The sequence below is a fragment of the Loxodonta africana genome, chromosome 5 (genome assembly GCF_030014295.1).
Source record: "Loxodonta africana isolate mLoxAfr1 chromosome 5, mLoxAfr1.hap2, whole genome shotgun sequence".
In the NCBI taxonomy this organism is placed as follows: Eukaryota; Metazoa; Chordata; class Mammalia; order Proboscidea; family Elephantidae; genus Loxodonta; species Loxodonta africana.
In genome coordinates, this window is record NC_087346.1 from 127,850,555 (window position 1) to 127,873,963 (window position 23,409).

A 23,409-nucleotide genomic window follows, 5' to 3' on the forward strand; every position below is an offset into this window, starting at 1 on the left:
TAAGGTACCAGGAGTCTTACCATCACTGCTTTTTAACCATTGCAGCAAATATCAATAGAAAGGGAAAAGGCAAATAATGTCTTAGTACCACTATGAACCCACAGGACTGAAATGGTCTCAGAACTTCCAGGTATTCATGGACTGAAGTTTCAGAACCACCATTTTAATTTATAAAGTTTGTTGTTGTTAGGTGCCATCAAGACGGTTCTGACTCATAGTGACCATATGTACAACACAAGGAAACACTTTTGGGTCTTGTGCCATCCTCACAATCTTTGTTATGCTTGAGTCCACTGTTGTAGCCACTGTGTCAGTCCATCTCACTGAGGGTCTTCCTCTTTTTTCACTGACCTTCTACTCTGCAAAACTTGATATCCTTCTCCAGGGACTGGTCCCACTTGATAATACCTCCAATGTATGTAAGACTAAGTCTCCCCATCCTTGCTTCTAATAAGCATCCTTTCAGTAACTTTTTCCAAGACAGATTTGTTCTTTCTGCTGGCTGCCCATGTGATATTCAATATGCATCGCCAACGCCATAATTGAAAGGCATCAACTCTTGTTCAGTCTTCCTTATTCATTGTCCAGTTTCCACATGCATATAAGGTGAAGGAAAATGTCATGGCTTGGGTTAGGTATACCTTAGTCCTTAACTGGACATCCTTGCTTTTTAATATTTAGAGAGATCTTTCACTGTAGATTTGCCCAATGCAATGCATCATTTGATTTCTTGACTGCTGCTTCCATAGATGTTGATTGTGGATCCAAGTAGAAAGAAATCCTTGACAATGTCAATATTTTCTCCATTTATCATGATGTTGCTTATTGGTCCAGATGTGAGGATCTTTGTTTTCTTATGTTGATGTGTAATCCATGCTGAAGGCTGTAGTCTTTGATCTTCATCAGTAAGTGCTTCAAGTCCTCTTCACTTTCAACAAGGTTGTGTCATCTGCATAACAGCTTTGTCATGGATTGAATTATGTCTCCCTAAAAATGTGTGTATTAACTTGATTTTTTTTTTTTTTATGATTCCCCATATTCTGTGGTTGTCCTCCATTTTTTTGTTGTAATTTTACGTTAAAGAGGGCTACGGTGAGATTGTAACACCCTTACCAGGTCACATCCCTGATCCAAAATAAATGGAGATTCCCTGGGGTGTGGCCTGTGCCACTTTTTATCTCTCAAGATATGAAAGGAAAGGGAAGTAGGCAGAGAGTTGGTAAATTCATACCCCCAACATCAGTGCCTGGAATAGAGTGTGTCCTTTGGACCTGAGATTCCTGCACTGAGATGCCCCCAGACCAAGGGAAGGCTGATGACAAAGACCTTCCTGTAGAGCCAAGAGAGAGAGAAAGCTGGGGAAGGTACCCTGAATTCAGAATTCTAGCCTACTGAACTGTGAAAGAATAAGCTTCTCTTTGTTAAAGCCATCCATTTGTAGTATTTCTGTTATAGCAGTACTAGATAACTAAGACAAGGTTGTTAATGAGTCTTCCTCCAGTTCTGATGCCCTATTCTTTTTCATATAGTCCAGCTTCTCAGATTATTTGCTCAGCACCCAGATTGAATAAGTATGGTGAAAGGATATAATTTTCACTCACACTTTTCCTGAATTTAAACCGTGAAGTATCCCCTTGTTCTGTTTGAACGAAAGCCTCTGGCCTATGTACAGATTCCTCATGAGCACAAATAATGTTCTCATTCTTTGCAATGTTGTTGTTGTTGTTGTTAGGTGCCGTTCAATAGGTTCCGACTCATAGCAACCCTTTGCACAACAGAATGGAACACTGCCCGGTCCTGCGCCATTCTTACAATTGTTGCTATGCTTGAGCTCATTGTTGCAGCCACTGTGTCAATCCACCTAGTTGAGGGTCTTCCCCTTTTCCGTTGACCCTGTGCTCTGCCAAGCATGATGTCCTTCTCCAGGGACTGATCCCTCCTGACAACATATCCAAAGTATGTAAGATGCAGTCTCGCCATCCTTGCCTCTAAGGAGCATTCTGGCCTCACTTCTTCCAAGATAGATTTATTCATTCTTTTGGCAGTCCATGGTGTATTCAATGTTCTTCACCAACAGCACAATTCAAAGGCGTCAACTCTTTTACGGTCTTCCTTATTCATTGTCCAGCTTTCACATGCATATGATGCGATTGAAAATACCATGGCTTGGGTCAGGCGCACCTTAGTCTTCAAGGTGACATCTTTGCTCTTCAACACTTTGAAGAGGTCCTTTGCAGCAGATTTACCCAATGCAATGCGTCTTTTGATTTCTTGACTGCTGCTTCCATGGCTGTTGATTGTGGATCCAAGTCAAATGAAATCCTTGACAACTTCAATCTTTTCTCCATTTATCACGATGTTGCTCACTGGTGCAGTGGTGAGGATTTTTGTTTTCTTTATTTTGAGGTGCAAACCATACTGAAGGCTGTGGTCTTTGATCTTCATTAGTATGTGCTCTTTACTTTCAGCAAGCAAGGCTGTGTCTTCTGCATAATGCAGGTTGTTAATGAATCTTCCTCCAATCCTGTTGCCCCGTTCTGCTTCATATACTCCAGCTTCTCAGATTATTTGTTCAGCATACAGATTAAATAGGTATGGTGAAAGAATACAACCCTGACACACACCTTTCCTGACTTTAAACCAGTCAGTATCCCCTAGTTCTGTCCGAACAACTGCCTCTTGATCTATGTAAATGTTCCTCATGAGCACAATTAAGTGTTGTGGAATTCCCATTCTTCACGGTGTTATCCATAGTTTGCAATGTCACCCATAATTTGTTATGATCCACATAGTGAAATGCCCTTGAATAGTCAATAATACACAGCTAAACTTTTTCTGGTGTTCTCTTCTTTCAGTCTGGATTCATCTGACATAATCAATGATATTCTTTGTTTCACATCCTCTTCTGAATCTGTCTTGAATTTCTGGCAGATCCCTGTAGATGTACTGATGCAACAGCTTTTAAACTATCTTCAGCAAAATTTTTCTTGAGTAATATTAATGATAATATTTAGTATCATTCTGTTGGATCACCTTTCTTTGGAACAGGTATAAATATGTATCTCTTCCAGTCGGTTGGCCAGGTATCTGTCTTCCAAATTTCTTGGCACAGAAGGATGAGCACTTGTAGAGCTGCATCCAATTGTTGAATCATCTAAATTGGTATTCTGTTAATTCCTGGAGCCTTGTTTTTCAGTAATGCCCTCAGTGCAGCTTGGACCTCTTCCTTTAGTACCATCGGTTCTTGATCATATGCTACCTCCTGGAATGACTGAACGTCGACCAATTCTTTTTGTTATAGCAACTCTGTGTATTTTTTTTTCCATTATCTTTTGATGCTTCCTGCATTGTTCAGTATTTTCCCCCATGTGTCTTTCAGTTTGTTGTACTTTGGGTGCTTGTGTGTTGCTGTGAAGTTGAAAGCAATGCCACCGGCATTCAAATACTAGCAGGGTCATCCATGGTGGACACGTTCCAGCTTAGCTTCCAGATTAAAACAGACTAAGAAGAAGGACCTCATGGTCTACTTCTGGGAAAAAAAAAAAAAAAAAAAGGCTAACCAGTGAAAACTGTATGAATAACAACAGAACACTGTCTGGTGTAGTGCTAGAAGATGAGTCCATTAGGTTGGAATGCACTCAAAAGATGATTGGGGAAGAGCTGCCTCCTCAAATCAGAGTGGGCCTTAATGACAGGGATGAAGTCAAGCTTTCAGGACCTTCATTTGCTGATGTGGCACAACTTAAAATGAGAAGAAACATCTGCAAACATCCATTGCTAACTGGAACATGAAATGTACAAACCATGAATCTAGGAAAATTGGAAATCATCAAAAATAAAATGGAACGTAGAACCATGGATATCCAAAACATTAGTGAGCTGAAATGGATTGATAATGGCCATTTTGAATCAGACAATCGTATGGTCTACTATGCCAGGAATGACAAACTGAAGCGGAATGGCATTACATTCATTGTCATAAAGAACATTTCAGATCTCTCCTGAAGTACAATACTGCCAGTGATCAGATAATATCCATATGCCTATAAAAAAGAGCAGTTAATGCAACTATTACTCATACCTATCTTCCAACCACCAAGGTCAATGAGGAGCAAATTGAAGATTTACCCAACTTCTGCAGTCTGAAATTAATCAAACATGCAAATCAAGATGCATTGATAATTACTGGCAATTAGAATTTGAATGTTGGAAATAAAGAAGAATCGGTAGTTTGAAAATATGGCCTTGGTGATAGAAATCACATGATAGAATTTTACAAGGGCAACAATTTTCTTCATAGCAAATATACCTTTTTTCACCAACATAAACAGTGACTATACACGTGGATTTCATCAGATGGAATACACAGAAATTAAATCAACTGTATCTGTGGAAAAAGACAGTGGAAAAGCTCAATATCATCAGTCAGAACAAAGCCAGGGGCTGACTGTGGAACAGACCATTAATTGCTCATATCCAAGTTCAAGGTGAAGCTGAAGAAAAATAGAACAAGTCCACAAGAGCCAAAGTATGACCTTGAGTATATTCCACCTGAATTAAGAGACCATCTGAAGAATAGAATTCATTTGTTGAATACTAATGATGAGTTATGGAATGACATCAAGTACATCATACATGAGGAAAACAAGAGGTCACTAAAAAGACAGGAAAGAAAGAAAAGACCAAAACTTCCTTTTGAAATGTAGAGTAGCTAAAAAGCAAAGGGAAAAAATGATGAAGTAAAACAACTGAACAGGAGATTTCAAAAGGTGGCTCAAGAAGACAAAGTGAAATATTATAATGCAAAGACCTGGAGTTAGAAAGCCAAAAGGGAAATACACATTTGGCATTTCTCAACCTGAAAGAAGTATTATAAAGGTAGGTTTCTCAATTTTCTAAGTTCAGAATCCTGATACTTGTCAGCACTGAAAACAGCCATTTATCTGAAGCAGATTCACACAAGATCTCTAGAGTAGGATACACATCTAAACGCCGTTTTTTAAACCAAAGAAGGAGCTACAACTGTCATAAGATGTCATTGTCTTTCACCGGTGTCAACAAATAGCTGGAGCTTTCTTCCTTCCAGGCATAATATAGACTCACATTTCTCTGCCTTTATTTCGAGTTAGGTGTGCCAATCTACCAAGCTTAATCCAGACTATGAGTGGCAATGGTAACTGCCTAAAAGACCCAGCCACAAGATCTACAAAGTGTACCCCAGCCAAGTGGGGAGAAAATCGCCACTTTAAAGAGTGCCCCAAAATACAGAAGATGAAAAATCCCCAAAGGACTGCAATCTCTGTGCCAGAACACACTTCCTACCTTGAAGGAAGTAGGTGGAAAGTTCAGCTCTGTCAGAATGACCACCAAATGAGATGGGATGGCCTTGAGACCCTACCCAAAGACACCATATGGTGCTTTACATATGACACCAACCCTTCCACAATTGTACCCAGGGGGACGGCTGCTGGATTAGGTGGCCAGTATCTAAGGAAGGGAAAGAGAGACTGTGTAGGGCTTGGGGCACCAATGTGTAGAGGAGCTCCTGCCACAAAATGACGAGAGGTGGGTGTGGATAAACCAAGCTTCAAGCCCCTAGGACAAGTTTTCTTGTCCCATTAGACTTCAATTACAAAACACAATTTTAAAGATAAAATTATTAAGAATGTCAAGTTTGCCACATCAGAGCATTAAAATCCTAAGCACAGGGCCCTTCTGCATGAAAGGTCTTGCATGGTTATAATGGTTACTTGCTGTTATGGATTGAATTGTGCACCCTCAATTGTGTGCCTGACCCTTGTACCTGTTTGCAATTAGGATTTTTGTTTACTTTAATGAAGTCATGCCATTGTAGGATGGATTCTAAATCCAATCACTTCTGAGTTATAAAAAGAATAGAATAAACACAAATACACACACAGGAGGAAGACAACTGCCAAGGATGTCGAGGATTGCCAAGTAGGCACCAGAAACTCGAAAAGAGTCTATCAGGAGGAATCAACAAGGCCAGGAATCTGATGTGAACTTTTAGCCTCCAGAACTATAAGAAAATAAATTTCTGTTCTTTAAAGTCACCAACCTGTGGTATTTTTGTTATAGCAGCACTAGGTAACTAAGGTACATGTCCACAAAGCTGGCACTGAATGTGACCATCAGTGAGGTGAGAGACAATGTCATTAGAGATAAAAACCAGCCTAGGTCTTTATTTATATATTTTGAGACACACATACACAAATTTACCTAATTAATTAACTATTCACAGATTGATGAGGATCAAGTTAGCAAATCCAAATTAGAAATCCCCTCAATTAGCAGATGGTTCTTTTTATTTTTTTTAATTTATTTTGACATTTGGAAGTTTACAAACTTCAAAAATATTCCAAGAATTAAGTAGTCATCCTTATTGCCATCACACTTAATTAAAGCCTATTAATTTTTTGGAATACTTTCCAGCATAAATCTCTATCTATTTGCATGCCCATATCTTTTACATTTTGTTAGTTGTTGTTGTTGTTGTTAGCTGCCCTCGAGTCAGTTCCAACTCATAGCAACCCTGTGTACAACAGAATGAAACACTGCCTGATCCTGCAACGTCCTCACAATCATTATTATGCTTGAGCCCATTGCTGCAGTCACTTGGTCAATCCATCTCAGGAGAGTCTTCATCTTTTTCACTGACCCTGTACTTTACCAAGCATGATGTCTTTTCCCAAGGACTGAACCCCCCTGAACTTACTGAACCTGCATCCAAAGTATGTGAGACGTAGTTTCACCATCTTTGCTTCTAAGGAACATTCTGGTTGTACTTCTTCCAAAACAGATTTGTTTGTTCTCTTATGAGGCTATGGTATATTCAGTATTCTTCATCAACCCCACAATTCAAAGACGACAATTCTTCTTCAGTTTTCCTTATTCATTGTCCAGCTTTTGTATGCATATGAGGTGATTGAAAACACCATGGCTTGAATCAGATGCACCTTAGTCTTCAAGGTAACGTCTTTACTGTTCAAGACTTTAAAGAGGTCTTTTGCAGCACATTTGCCCAATGCAAGTATCTTTTGATTTCTCGATTGCTACTTCCATGGGTGTTGACTGTGGATCCAAGTAAAATGAAATCCTTGACAACGTCAATCTTCTTTCCGTAGATCGTGCTGTTGCTTATTGGTCCAGTTGTTAGGATTTTAGTTTTCTTTATGTTGAGGTATAATCCATACTGAAGGCTGTGGCCGTTGATCTTCATTAGTAATTGCTTCAAGTCCACTTCACATTCACCAAGCAAAGTTGTATCATCAACACAACGCAGGTTGTTAATGAGTCTTCCTCTAATCTTGATGGCCTGTTCTTCTTTATATAGTCCAGCCTCTCAGATTATTTTTTCAGCATACACATTGAATAAGTATGATGAAAGAATACTATGCTGACACACACCTTTCCTGACTTTAAACCATGCACTATCCCCTTGTTCTCTTCCAATGACTGCCTCTTGATTTATGTACAGGTTCTTCATGAACACAACTAAGTGTACTAGAATCCTATTCTTCAAAATGTTATCCATAATTTGTTATGATCCACACAATTGAATGCCCTTGCATAATCAATAAAGCACAGGTGAACATCTTTCTGGTATTCTCTGCTTTCAGCCAGGATCCATCTGACATCAGCAAGGATATTCCATGTTCTACATCCTCTTCTGAATCCAGCTTGAATTTCTGGCAGTTTCCTGTTGATATACTGAATGATCTTCAGCAAAATTTTACGTGCGCGTGGTAATGATGTTGATTGATAATTTCCTCATTCACTTGGATCACTTTTTTTGGGAATAGGCATAAATATGAATGTCTTCCAGTTGGTGGGCCAGGTAGCTGTCTTCCAAACTTCTTGGCATTCAAGAATGAGCACTTCCAGTACTGCATCCTTTTGTTGAAGTATCTCAGTTGATATTTCATCAATTCCTGAAGCCTTGTTTTTCGCCACTGTCTTCAGTGCAGCTTGGACTTCTTCCTTCAGTACCACCACTTCCTGATCATATGCTACCTCCTGAAATGGTTGAATGTCAACCAATTCTTTTTGGTATGGTTATTCTGTGTATTCCTTCTATCTTCTTTTGGTGCTTCATGTGCTGTTCAATGTTTTCCCTATAGAATCCTTCACTACCAGAACTCCAGGTTTGAATTTTTCCTTCAATTATTTCAGCTTGAGAAGTGTCAAGTGTGTTTTTCCCTTTTGGTTTTTTATCTCCAGCTCTGTACACATGTCATCACAATACTTCGTCTTCTCAAGCTACCATTTGCAATCTTCTGTTTAGTTCTTTCATGTCATTTTTTCATTTCGCTTTAGGTGCTTGGTGTTCAAGAGCAAGTTTCAGAGTCTCTTCTGACATCCATTTTGGTCTTTTTTTCTTTCCTGTCCTTTTAACGACCAATTGCTCTCTTCATGTATGATGTCCTTGATATCATTTCACAACTCACCTGGTCTTCGGTCATTAGCGTTCAAGTGTTAAACCTATTCTTGATATGGTTAGTTATTCTCTTATAATCTTGACACACCCTCAGCTTTCTACTATAAACTGTGATGTGTATCATTCTAGTTAGTTTAGGGTATTTTACAAATGCATTTAAGTACACAGGGATTCTTCTTTAGGATGCTTTATGAATCATTTAATTTATCTTTCTGGGCATACTCATAACCACTAAGTTCAGTGACTGTTTCGGGTTCCCTAAAATTTTCTTTCCAACAAGTGGGGGGGGGGGTGAGGAGTTAAAAGAAGACTAGGCAGTCTGTTATCAGTCTTAATGATATTCTCTAGAGGTGACCTTTTAATCTTAGTCTAGTTTGTTGCATCAAGAGCATACGATGCAGATTCTCATGCTCGTTGTGTCAATATTATATTTATACACTCTAATTAACTCAGTCAGGACAAGTCCAGGGGCTGACTGTGGAACAGACCATCAATTGCTCATATGCAAGTTCAAGCTGAAACTGAAGAAAATCACAGCAAGCCCATGAGAACCAAAATATGACCTCGAGTATATCCCACCTGAATTTAGAGACCATTTCAAGAATAGATTTGACTCACTGAAAGAGTATTTCTTTCTGTAAAGAATAGGGACATTTTGATGTCTTTCTTATATTAAACATGTTTCATGTTTTTAAGTACTGCTTTTACATTGTTTTTATTTTTTAGTTGCTGTTTAGTCCACTTTGACTCATGGTGACCTCATTGCAAGAGGGTTTTGATTTCTCCACATCCTTGTCAGCGCTTGTTATTTTCCATTTTTCTGATAACAGCTATCCTATTGGGTGTGAAGTATAATCTCATTGTGCTTTTGATTTGCATTTACTGAATGACTCATGACCAAGGACAACATTGTTGATGTCAGATGGATCCTGGCTGAAAGCAGAGAACACTAGAAGGATGTCTACCTGTGTTTTATTGATTGATTATAAAAAGGCGTTCAACTGTGTGGATCATAACAAATTATGGATAACGCTATAAAGAATGGGAATTCCAGAACACTTAATTGTGCTCATGAGGAACATTTACATAGATTAAGAGATAGTTGTTCAGACAGAACAGGCGGGTACTGATCGATTTAAAGTCAGGAAAGGTGTGCGTCAGGGTTGTATCCTTTCACCATACCTATTCAATCTGTATACTGAGCAAATAATACAAGAAGCTGGAGTATATGAAGAAGAATGGGGCATCAGGATTGGAGGAAGACTCATTAAAAACCCGTGTTATGCAGATGACACAACCTTGCTTGCTGAAAGTGAAGAGGACTAGAAGCACTTACTAATGGAGATAGAAGACCACATCCTTCAGTGTGGATTACACCTCAACATAACTAAAAAAAAAGGAAACAAAAATCCTCACAACTGAACCAATGAGCAACATCATGATAAATAGAGAAAAGATTGAAGTTGTCAAGGATTTCATTTGACTTGGATCCACAATCAACAGCCACGGAAGCAGCAGTCAAGAAATCAAAAGACACATTGCATTGGGCAAATCTGCTGCAAAGGACCTCTTCAAAGTGTTGAAGAGCAAAGATGTCACCTTGAAGACTAAGGTGCGCCTGACCCAAGCCCATGGTATTTTCAATTGCATCATATGCATGTGAAAGCTGGACAATGAATAAGGAAGAAGAATTGACACCTTTGAATTGTGGTATTGGTGAAGAATATTGAATATACCATGGACTGCCAAAAGAACGAACAAATATGTCTTGGAAGAAGTACAACCAGAATGCTCCTTGGAAGCAAGGATGGTGAAACTGTATCTTACATACTTTGACATGTTGTCAGGAGGGATCAGTCCCTGAAGAAGGACATCATGCTTGGTAGAGTACACGGTCAGCAGAAAAGAGGAAGACCCTCAATGAGGTGGATTGACATGGTGGTTGCAACGATGAGCTCAAGCATAACAACAACTGTAATGATGGCCCAGGACAAGGCAGCGTTTGGTTCTGTTGTGCATAGGATCACTATGAGTTGGAGCAGACTCGACGGCACCTAACAACAACAATGACTCGTGGCAATGAGCATCTTTGCATGTGCTTATTGGCCATTTATTTATTTTCATTCATGAAATGCCTATTCAAATCTTTTGCTCATTTTTTTAATTGGGTCATTTATCTTTTTGTGGAATTGCCAATAACATATTTTTATGAAAACTATTAGAAAGTTCTTAGAAATTACCTGTATTCTTATTTCTAAACATTGTAGCTAAGGGAAATACAATCGAACACCATGTCAAAATAATTACATGGAGTGAATAGGAAGGAAGAGGGAATCATCTGACTTTCATCTTGTGCTTTTTACCCTGCTTCAAGCCTGATTTATAACCTTGAATATTAGATCACATTTCTTAATTATTTAAATTCATGTGAAAGTCATTTTAAGATTGCAAAATGCATAATGCATTGATAAAATAATTTTCAGGCAAATTGGTTATTTCGAGCAAAAGTGGCTGAACCCTGAGAAATTCATTGTTAGTTGTTCATTCCCACATTGAAATAACTAAAATATCTAATTCATAAACAATCATTTCAGCCAATCAACTCCTTGTAATGATAAATTGGATTGGACATTTCATAGTTCTGCCAGTTGCCTGGCTATATGTGCAAATGACTGAACAACTTAATAAAGATTAAGTGCATTTTATAGAGGTTTAGAAATGTATACTAATACAAAATTGATTTGAAGAGTTAAACACAATGGTTTATTTAAGTAGTATTTATATCTGTGCAGCATATTAAAGAACTTTGCTATCTACCATATAATACTAAACAATAAAAATGATATATTTTTTAAATAATACTTTATTGTGTTTTTGGTGAAAGTTTACACAGCAAGTTAGATTCCTCTTTGACAATTTCCACACAAATTGGTGAATGTCATTAGTGACATTTTGCACATTGTGTCAACATTCTCATTGATTGTGTTCTGGTTGTTCCATTTCCAGTACTCTATGTTCTCTGCCCCTTTATCTTCTCATTTTTGCTTTGAATTAAATGTTAACCTTTTGGACTCATAGAGGTACTTCTTTTTTTAGTAGAGCACTGATCTAAAGGGTAATACCTTTTATTTTGTGTGTCATTCTGCTTTCGTTTGAAGGTGACTTCAGGGGATGATTTTGGTTCAAGGTTTAAAGAATGTCTCTGAACAATACTATCTGTAGTCTGAGGTGCTCCAGTAATTCTGACCATTTTTAGGAATTTGGATTTTGTTTTGCCTTCTTCTCCCACTCTAACCAGGATCATTGATTGTGCTCCAGGTCAGATCTGCCAGTGGTGGTAGCCAGGCACCATCTAGTTCTTCTGGTCTCAGGAAAGTTGAAGTCATGGCTCTTGTAGGCTTTCTGGTTACTAATTATTAATCAAAATTGTTTCTTACAATCTTTATGTATTTTAATTCAGCATATTAAAATCAGAATAGACTCCCTGCCCTACTATAGAAACTTTACATGCCGATATCTTCATCTCCTTTATTTTTTAAAGCTAATATCTCTACAAAAAAAGATGAATCACTCTAATAATAAATTCCAGTCAAACAGATCAACAAAGCAAATCAATACAGCTGGAAGGAAAAAAAAAAATCTAAATTATTATGAGATGTCCTCGTGATTTTTTTAAAAGTTAAATTCCTCACAGAGCAATTGACAAAAAAAGCATAAATTTGTGTGTTTACTGTCTAATTCCTCCAATATGCACTGGTACATGTTTCTATACTAAATGAACTGAAGAAAAATTTGAAGCCTCAAGTTGCAATATTGAAGGATTCTATGGGCAAAATATTGAACAAGAAGTGTCAAAAGAAGATAGAAGGAACACAGAGTTACTGGGGCAAAAATAATTGGTTGATGTTCAGCCATTTCAGGAGGTAGTTCATGATCAAGAACCTATGGTGTTCAAGAAAGAAGTCCAGGCTATACTGAAGGCATTGGTGAAAAACAATTCTCCAGGAATTGATGGAATACCTATTGGATGTTTCAACAAACTGATGCAAAGCTGGAAGTGTTCACTCATCTATGACAAAAAAATGGGAAGACAGCCATCTGGCCAACCAACTGGAAGAGATCCATGTTTGTGCCCATTCCAAAGAAAGGTAGTCAAAAGAATTCAAAAATTATAGAACATTATCATTAATATTGCATGCAAGTAAAATTTGGCCGAAGATAATTTAAAAGTGGTTGAAGCAGTAATATGGACAGGGAACTGCCAGAAAGCCAAGCTGGATTCAGAAGAGGATGTGGGATGTAGGATATCATTGCTGATGTCACATGCATCTTGGCTGAAATGACAGAATAGCAAAAAGATGTTTGCTTGTGCTTTATTGACTATGCAAAGGCATGCAACTGTGGGGATCATAACAAATTATGGGTAACATTGTGAAAAATGGAAGTCCCAGAACACTTAATTGTGCTCATAAAGAACCTCCATATAGACCAAGATGCAGTCATTCGGATGGAATAAGGGGAAACTGCATGGTTTAAAATCAGGAAAGTTGAGTGTCGGACTGTATCCTTTCGCCAAAAATATTCAATCGGCATGCCGAGCAACTAATCTGAGAAGCTGGACTGTATGAAGAAGAATGGGGCTTCAGGATTGGAAGAAGATTCATTAACAACCTGTGATATGCAGATGACACAACTTTGCTTGCTGAAAGTGAAGAGGGCTTGAAGCACTTACTGATGGAGATCAAAGACTACAGCCTTCAGTATGGATTACACCTTAACACAAAGAAAGCAAACATCCTAACATCTGGACCAGTAAGCAACATCCAGATAAATGGAGAAAATACTGAAGTTGTCAAGGATTTCATTTTACTTGGATCCACAATCAACACCATGGAAGAGCAATCATGAAATCATACGGTGTATTGTGTTGGGCAAATCTACTGCAAAAGACCTCTTTCAAATGTTAAAAAACAAGGACGTCATTTTGAGTTAGGGTGCGCCTGACCCAAGCCATGGTATTTACAGTCACCTCATATGCATGTGAAAATTGGGCAATGAGTAAAGAAGACAGAAGAAGAATAGATGTTTTTGATTTACAGCATTGATGAAGCATATTGAATATACCATGGACTGCCAAAAGAACAGACAAATCTGTCTTGGAAGAAGTACATCCAGAATGCTCCTTATAAAGGAGCATGGAGAGACTTTGTCTCACATACTTTGGGCTTGTCATCAAGAGGGACTAGTTCCTGGAGAAGGACATCATGCTTGATAAAGCAGAGGGTCAGTGAAAAAGGAAGACCCTCAGTGCGAAGGATTGACACAGTGGCTGCAACAATGGGCTCAAACAAAACAAACCTAACAAGGATTATGAGGATGGCACTGGACCAGGCAGGGTTTTGTTTTGTTGTATGGGGGGTCGCTATGAGTGGGAACAGACTCAACAGCAACTAATAACAACAACAAATTCCAACATGCAACTGAACATTTTTTGTTTTTAAATGACTTGTAATTCATATACAATAAAATTCACTGTTTTAAAGTGCACGATTAAGTGATATTTAGTATATAATCAAGCTGCACAACCAATAAAACCAAAAAAACCCATTGCTGTCTAGTTGAGTCAATTCTGACTCATAGCAACCCTCTAGAACAGAGTTGAACTGCCCCATAGGGTTTCCAAGGAGTGGCTGGTTGATTCAAACTGCCGACCTTTTGGTTAGCAGCCACAGCTCTTAACGATCGTGTCACCAGGCCTCCAATACCACTACCTAGTTCCATAACATTTTTATCAGGACAAAGAGAAATCTTACATCATTTACTACTCACTTTTTATATCCCCTTATCCACCTCGTGGCAACCCACTAATATACTTTCTAACTCTATAAGTTTGCCTTTTCTGGACATTTCGTACAAACGAAGTCACAGTATGTGGCCTTCATGTCCGACTTCTTTTACATAGTGTAATGTTTTCAAGTCCATCCATATTACCGCATGTAACAATATTTAATTTCTTTTTAGCTAGATAATATCCCACTGTATGGATATATACCACATTAGGTTTATCAGCTCATCATTTGATAGACACTTGAGTTCTTTCCACTTTGTGGCTCTCAAGAATAATGCTATTGTGAGATTACACATTTTCAATTTTCTTGAGAATATGCCTAGAAGTGGAATTGCTGTGTTGGATGATAACTTTGGGTTCAGTGGTAAAATCCTCTCTTTCTACGCAGTAGAACCAGGTTCAATCCCTGACCAATTCACTTCACAGCCACTCCCTGTTTGTTAGTGGAGGCCTGCATGTTGCTGTGCTGCTGAATGTATTTCAGCGGAGTTTTCAGACTAAGACAGTCTAGGAGGAAAGACCTGTCGATCTCCTTCCAAAAAATCAGCCAATGAAAACCCTGTGGATCACAAAGGTCTGATCCTGTTGTGCTTTGGTTTGTCGTGAGTCGAGAGCAAGTCAGTGGCAGCTAACAAAAATATGGTAGCATTTTTGTATAACGTTTTGAAGAACTGTCAAAACATTTTCCAAAGTTGCTGCCCCGTTTTATATTCTCACCCACCAGAAATATATGAGTTCCAATTTTTCTACATCCTCAATGCTTGTTCTTTTCTGTCTTTTTGACTGTAGACCTTCTAGTAGGTGTGAAGGAGTTCCTAGTTGGCAGAAATAGTTAAGTGCTCAGCTACTAATGGAAAAGTTGGTGGTTCAAATCCTCTCAGGGGTGCCTCTGAAGAAAGTCTTGGTGATCTGCTTCCAAAAAGTACAGCCTCGAAAACCCTAATGAGTGTAGTTCTGTGCTGAAACATATGAAGTCAGAATCTGGCTTTAATAGGTGTGAAGTGGCATCTCATTATGGGTCATATTTGGATTTCTCTAATGACTAAAAACGCTGAGCATATTTTCATGCTCAACAAACGGCTTAGTGGCCATTCGTATATGTTCTTTGGCTCTTCCTCTACAATGTGGGTGCCTTTTTTCTTCTTTTCTTGCCTGGTTGTTTCGACCAAATCACCAGTACGATATTGAATACTTTAAGAACAGATATCCTAGTCTTGTTCCAGACTTTAGGGAGAAAGGCCTCTGTCTTTTAGTGTTAATGATGAGATTGGCTGCTTTCTTTTTTTTTTTTTTCCATAAAAGTCCTTTATCAAGTTAAAAAAGGTTCCTCTTCTTCCAAGTTTGTTGAGCGTTCTAATCATGAAAGAAAACTAGATTTTATCAAATTCTTTTTCTGTGTCTGTTAAGAGTATCTTGTGGATTTTGTTCTTTGATCTATTTATATGGTATGTTACATGTACTGATTTTCATATGCTCAACCAACCTTGCCTTCCTGGAGTATGGCTTATAATCCTTTTTTATGTGTAGATGGATTTGGTTTGCTAGTATTTTTTGAGGGTTTTGCAGCTATATTCATAAGGAACATTGCTCTGTAGTTTTCTTTCCCTGTAGTATTTTTGTCTGATCTTTATATCAGGTTACTACTGGCCTCAAGGAATGAGTTTGGAAGTATCCACCTACCTGTAGTTTTTGGAATAATTTGTGAAATTTTGGTTCTAATTCCTCTTTAAATGTTTGGTAGATTTTACCAGTAAAGTTACCTGGTTCTGGGGCTTTCTTTGTGAGAATTTTTCTTATTACCAATTCAGTCTCTTTTGGTATAGTTCTGTCTAATTTATCTATTTTTGGTAGATTTTTTTTTTTTTTTTGAGGAATATGCTCTTTTCATCTAAATTATCTAATTTGTTGGCATATAATTGCTCCTGATTACCCTTGCAACCCATTTTATTTCTATAGGTAGTTGGACCATCTTCTCATTTATCCCTGATTTTAGTAATTTGAGTCCTGTTTCTTTACTGGCAAATCTAGCTAAAAATTAGTTAATTTTGCTGATCTGTTTAAAGACCTAACTTAATTTTCTCTACTATTTTTATTTTCTCTATTTCATTTATTTCTACTGTGATCTTTATTACTTCCTTCATCTGATTACTTTTGATTTGTTTGCTCTTTTTTTTCTCTCTCGCCCTCTAATTTCTGAAAATAGAAGATTAGTTTTTTGAGACTTTTTTTCTTTTTAAATTTTGGTGTTTACAGCTGTAAATTTCTCTCTGAGCCCTGCTGTCACTGAATTATATAAGTTTTTTGTGTTGTGTCTTTAGTTTTATAAATCTCAAAGAATTTTTTCTTTAATTTTACACATGATTTCTTTCTAGACCTATTGTTAGTTTAAGAGTGCATTGTTTAATTTCCACATATTACTGAATTTCCCAAATGTACTTCTTTTTTAGTGATTTCTAATTTTATTCCACTCTGTTTGGAGAAAATATATTGTATAATTCCATTATTTTTAAATATATTTAGACTTGTTTTCTGACTCAACATGTGGTCTATCGGGAAAAATGTTTCATGTGCCCTTGAGAAGAGTGTGTGTTCTGTTGTTGGTGGTGACATGTTCTATATACGTCTGTTACATCTATTTGTTTTATAGAGTTTGTTTAAGTCTTCTATTTCCTTATTGATCTGTCTTGTTGTTCTATCCATTACTGAAAGAGTTGGTACTAGTGTCTCTTATTGTTCCTTTCTTCAAAAATGACAATTTTTCTATTTGGTGTATACAGAATTGGCTTATAATTTGGTATGTCTTCTGACGGATTGATCCTTTCATCATTATAAAATACTTTTTCTTAATCTCCAGAAATAAAATTTGTCTTAAAGTCTATTTTGTTTGATATCAGTATAGTCACATCAGCTCTCTTTTGGTTATTGTTTGTATGGTATATCTTTTCTATCCTTTTATTTTTAATTTATTTTTGTCTTTGAATGTAAAATGTATCACTTGTAGGGAGCATATAGTTTTTTTTTTTTTTTTTTAAGTTCGTTCTGGCAAACTGTACCTTTTAATTGGAGATTTAAATCCCTCTACATTATTGTAATAACTTATAAGGTAACATTTATATCTGCCATTAGGCTATTTGTTTTACTTATGTTGTTGTTAGTTGCAGTTGAGATGGCCCTGACTCTTGATGATCTTGTGTATAACAGCACAAAATGTGGTCCAGTCCTGCAACACCTTCGTGATCACTGGTACATTTTATATATATTTATGTCTCCTTTGTTCCTCTATTTATTCATTAATGTCTTCTTATATTTTGTAATTTCTAGAACACCAACTTAATTTCCCTGACATTTCTTTACCATTATTCTTTTATTATTTTTATACTAGGGATTATGGTGGCAAAGTGGTTAAGAGCTCAGGCTGCTAACCAAAAAGTTGGCAGTTGAATCCACCAGCTGTTCCTTGGAAACCCTATGGGGGCAGTTCTACTCTATTCTATAGAGTCACTGAATCATAGTTGACTCCAGAGCACACAACAATAGTTAGCAGTTCAGAATAACACCAGATTAGTTTAGATTAATACCAATTTAATGTCAGTAGTGTACAAAAGTTTTGCTTCTCTATCACTCTGTTCTTTCTATTCTTCTTTGTTTTGTTACTTTTATACAAATTGCATCTTTATACACTGTATGCCATCCACACAGATTTGTAATTATTACATCATTCAATTGTCTTTTAAATCAGATTAAAGAGTTACAAATGAAAATGCATTTGCATTGTCTTTTAAAATTTACCTGTATAGTTACCTCTATTTGTACTTTTTATTTCTCTATATGGATTCAAGTTACTGTCTAGTGTGTTTTTGCTTCAGTCTGAAGATATTTCTTGTATGATAGATTTATTAGTAACTATTTCTCTCACTTTGTTTTTTAATTTTTTTTAAATCTGGAAATGTCTTAATTTCACCTTCATTTATGAAGGATCAATTTACTTGATATAAAACTCTTGGTTGACTGTATTTTTCTTTTAGTGCTTTGAATATGGCTTCCCATTGTCTCCTGGACTTCATGGTTTCTGATGAGATATTAGCTGTTAATCTTATCAAATATCCCATGTATGTAATCAGTCATTTCTTTTTTGCTGCATTCAAAATTCTCTTTTTTCTTTGGCTTTTAACAGCTTGATAACGACATGTCTAGGTGTGTCTAACAACATGCCAGTTTATTTTACTTAAAATTTGTTGAGCTGCTTGAATGTGTTAATGTTTTCCATCAAAATGAGGGAGTTTTAAGCTATTATTTCTTCAGATATTCTTTCTGCCCATTCTCTGCCATCTCTCCTTCTGGACTCATATTTTGCCTGTGTTAGTATACTAGTGGTATCCAGAAGGCCTCTGAGGCTCTTTTCATTTTTTTTTTTTTTTTTTTGTTCCCATTTTCTTATTTCAGGTTTTTTCAGACTGAATAATTTCAAGTTTTATGTATTCAGGTTAGCTGATCAATTTTTTTTTTTTTTTTTTTGCTGCTCAAATGCATTGTTGGTCACCTGTGATGATTTTATTTTATTTTTTTACTTAAGTATGCATATTTCTCAATTTCCGAATTTCTATTTGATTAATTTTTATAATTTCTATTTATTAATATTTCTATTTAGTAAGACATTATTCTCACACTTTCCTTCAGTTTACAGTTTCCTTTAATTCTTTGAACATATTTTTCAAATGCTGATTTAAAGTCTTTGTCCAGTAAGTCAAAGATCTACACTTCTTTAAAGTCATTTTCTGTTGATAGCTTTTTTTCCTGTGTATGGGCTATAATTTCTTATTTGTTTTTCTCAAGTTTTTGACTGAGAACTGGATTTTTAAAATAGTGTAATGTGACAACTCTGGAAATCAGTTGTGCCAACCCATCTCACCAAAGGCCTCTCTTGCTCTGACTGGCCCTCTGCTTCACCAAACATGATTTCCTTCTCCAGCAATTGATCCCTCCTGATGATGTGCCCAAAGCAAGTGAGTCAGAAAATGTTGTGATCCATAAGGTTTTTCATTGGCTAGTTTTCTGAAGTAGACTGCCAGGCCTTTATGTAGAATCCCTTAAATTCCCAGAATAAGTCTCTCAGTATTTGCTGAAGGATTATTTATGTACGTTTGTGCACACCTTCAATACTCAGCTGGCAGGTGACAGCTCTGTCTTCGTCTTCATTTACTTCTGGCTTAGAAAGTCAAGGTTAACCAGAGGTGAGAATTTAGGATTTTCTCAGGTATTTTCTCAGCATGTGCAAGTCCTTCTAAATCCCCAGGTGTATACCAGGGTTTATGAAATTCTGTATGAACATATAATTTCTAATTTTTTAAAAAGCTTTTTGGTTAGCTGATTATTTGCCATAACTGCTATCCACCACATCAGGCAGTCTCAAAGTTCACCAATTGTCTCTAAATGTTTTCAAAAATACCTGTAGGGAAAAGGCTTTTCTCACTGAATAAGCACCAAGTCAAGTCAAATAAAGATAGTCTTGCAAGTGGAGTCTTCCAGAGAACCAGTAGTCAGGCCAAATAATGACAATTCTCTGTGAATGAGCCCTTGAAGAAAGTCCAGCCTTGCTCTTCTCACTTCTCCTCACTCCCTGATGCTTGTCAGGATACTAGTTTTTACCCTGGTCATTGGTTGTTGGCATTCAATGTTACCACATAGCTAGAGAAAGGGGGGTGGGTATAAGGCAAGTTAAAATATCACAAACCGTACTATTCTTACTGAGACTCATCCATTTTTGTTGAACAAACACTCCTTCAGTGCTCCTCAAACCTTTAATTTTCAAATATCTGAAAAATTGATTTTGAGAATTTTTGCCACTTTTTCCCCTTGCTTTCATGAGGACAGAATTTTGGGAATTCCTTATTCTGCCATTTCCACTGATGCTGCCCCACTTAGCCATTAGTTTTTCAAGACCTAAAATTCTCAGGCAGTTGTTGCCAAATTTTACAAATTATCAGCAAAACCTAACAGCCCTGGTACATTGCTTCTTTTCCTACCCAATATGTAGATTTTGTTATCATTGCTCTTGATCAATTTTTACTCAGAACATTATAGGCCCATCCAAAGCATGAAATTCATCATCAAAATATAATCAGTTTAATCTCTTCCATTCCATAAGATTATATAAATCCAATTATTTTCATTGTAGTATCCAGCAAGTAGTTTGGAGGCAGTAGTTTGGAGAGAAAAGGCTGTTTTGCTGATTGATTGAGACACAATAGCTAATTTTACCTACTATCTGTAAGACTCAGTTACTTTATAAGTAATACAAAGGGATTTTTCTTCTATCATGTATGAGTGTTAATTAAAAAAAAAAAAACCCTTTGCCATCGAGTCGATTCTGACTCATAGTGACCCTAGTGTATGGGTGTTAATTAGATGGAATTAAATCCTTCATATAAGCTATGTATAAACCCAGAGCTCAATGAACAATATTTATTATTGTTGGATTTCCTGAAATGTTTCATTTCTCATACCTTTTACACTCTCTTTACACCTTTTATACCTTAGTTCTCTCCTCTTGCCAAGTATTCGGAAAAGAGAACACTTTTAAAAATATATTGCATTAATAACAGGGTTTTTCCTTCTACTTTGGAATTTTGCCTTTCAAATGGTATGAATGGACAGTAAAATTACTCTGTAAAGTGTAGCTAAATGGCAGCCTGTTACCTTTGTCATAAATTTCATCTGTGTTTGATGCAGCATACACAGAGACATAAAACGAAAATACAATGGGTTGTTTTTCAATCTCATTTTCTCACTTAGAACCATTAAGGGTAGTAAAGAGTTATATTCTGTATTATAAAGGATTGCATTTATGCACTTTCATTTCTAGAATAGGTTCTCTCTTTGAAATGGAAACGGTTTCCTAACTTAAAGTAGGTAATTACACACCCCATTAAACAAGTAATTAACAGATTACAATTTGAAAAAAAGAAAAACTTGAAAATGAGCAATTCAGATTCTGAATGTGAAGAGTAGGGCTATAATTAGCATAATACCTTTAGAAATAGATTAACAAGTACACAATAAAGTGAAAAAAAGAAACAATCTGTTTCCTCCATACATATCATACACAACAAACAACATTTCATGAGTCAAACATCAGCACAGCTTCGGAAAGCTTGGTCTTAGAATTGCTGTTACATTACTCTAAAATTCAGAAAGATAAGACTTTGATGTATAAAATGTTTGCCATCCTAAGAGACTGTGACTCTTTGGAGTCAATGTTTTAAATTGTCTTTCAACAATAATTCCCTGAGGCAAGTGGCCAATGCTAGAGAGCTCAACATGTGTAATTCAAATTGGTAATTTGAAATTGCAAAGAAGACAAGCTCAGTGCTGTGTATTTGTGTTTCATTTTCCCTGCAAGGTTAAAAATGTGCATAAAGAGAATTCAAAGGAAACATGCACACTAAGTCTCTATTATTCTGCCTCCCAAAAGTCAGGAAAGAGAATCCGTTTTAAACTGGAATAAGGGGGCCATTCTTATTGCTAAGTTAACTCTTTAAGAAAAAAAAAAAAAAAGACTGAGTAATTGGAGACACCACAAATAGCTTTCCATGGTTGTAGTAAAATAAAATCCAAGTTAAAACTAGCCCTGCAATAAGATATTTTTTTTATTGTTGAAAAATTCTGGGCTAAATTCTGTATTCAAATTACTGCAGCATAGAATAAATGAAGGGTTTTCCAAGCTGTTATCTTCTGAAAAGACTATCTATAGGCCCTTTCCCACTCCTTAGAAAATCATGAGAGGGGCAGAAAGTATATCATGAAGCCTCAAACCTTTGCTCCTGGCTAAGACTGACTGTGAATTCTATTATGAAATTCGAGCTGATCTTATGTGTAAAACTAATTTATTTAAGGCACTCCAAAGGAAATATATATATATATATATATATGTTCTCAGCTGTTTTGCTAGAATCCATATGTCCTATTTTCATTACTTATTGAAAATACACAAAACAAAGTACTCTAAAAAAAAAAGTTTTGTTTCTACATTCTTACTAAAAACAGTTATTCAGTAAGTTCAAGCCCGTCCTCATGAAGATACTACTGAGAATGTCAAACAGCTATTGACTTTGGAGTCGTTGTTTCTAAGTGGCGGTGAACAGAAATTGCTCTTGAATACTATTAGGGCATTTACTTAAAATATAGATTATCTTAGTGAAAATGGCTGGTTTGATTCGAAATACTGATTATTTTCTATTTAAGAAAATTAGGCCAGAATAACTCAGTAGAGGAAGATAAGAAGTTCTACAATTACCCTTTAGCCATAATTTCATCAGTTGTTCCAATTACTTCATAAACTTCTTTTGTGATTCTCTGTTAACCCTTTACTCTTTTTTTGCATCAATCATGGCATTGATGAAGTTTTTATTTCAGAAATACTTCCATAAAATCTATAACTTATGTTGGTACAGATTTCAGCTGTTATAGCATATCCATTTTAAGTTCTGATGATAAAAGAATTTTGTGTACGAAGCTGTTATGGATTGATTTGTGTCCTCCAAAAAGATATGTTTAAGTCAAAGCCCCAGTATCTATGAATGTGACCTTATTTAGAAATAGGATAGTGGTAAACACAATTAGTTAAGATGAGATCATATTGTAGTAAGGTAGGCCCCAGTCTACTATGACTCAAAACAAAAACCAAACCCGTTGCTGTAGAGTCGATTTTGACTCATAGCGACCCTATAGGACAGAGTAGAATTGCCCCATAGGGTTTCCGAGGAGCACCTGGTGGTTTCGAACTGCCTACCTTTTGGTTAGCTGCTATAGCTCTTAACCACTACGCTACCAGTGTTTCCTAGCATCCTTATAAAAACAGAGGAAGAACACAGAGACAGACCAAGACAGAGGGAAGATGGCCATATAAATATAGAAGCAGAGATTGGACTTATGCTGCCATAGCCAAGGAAGACCTGGGGGGCTACCAGAAGATGAAAGAGACAAGGAAAGAACGCTCCTTAGAGCTTTCAGAGAGGGCAGGGACCTGAAAGCACCCTGAATTCAGACTTCTCACCTTCAAAACTGTGAAAGAATAAATTTCTGTTGTTTTAAATTTATGGACTTT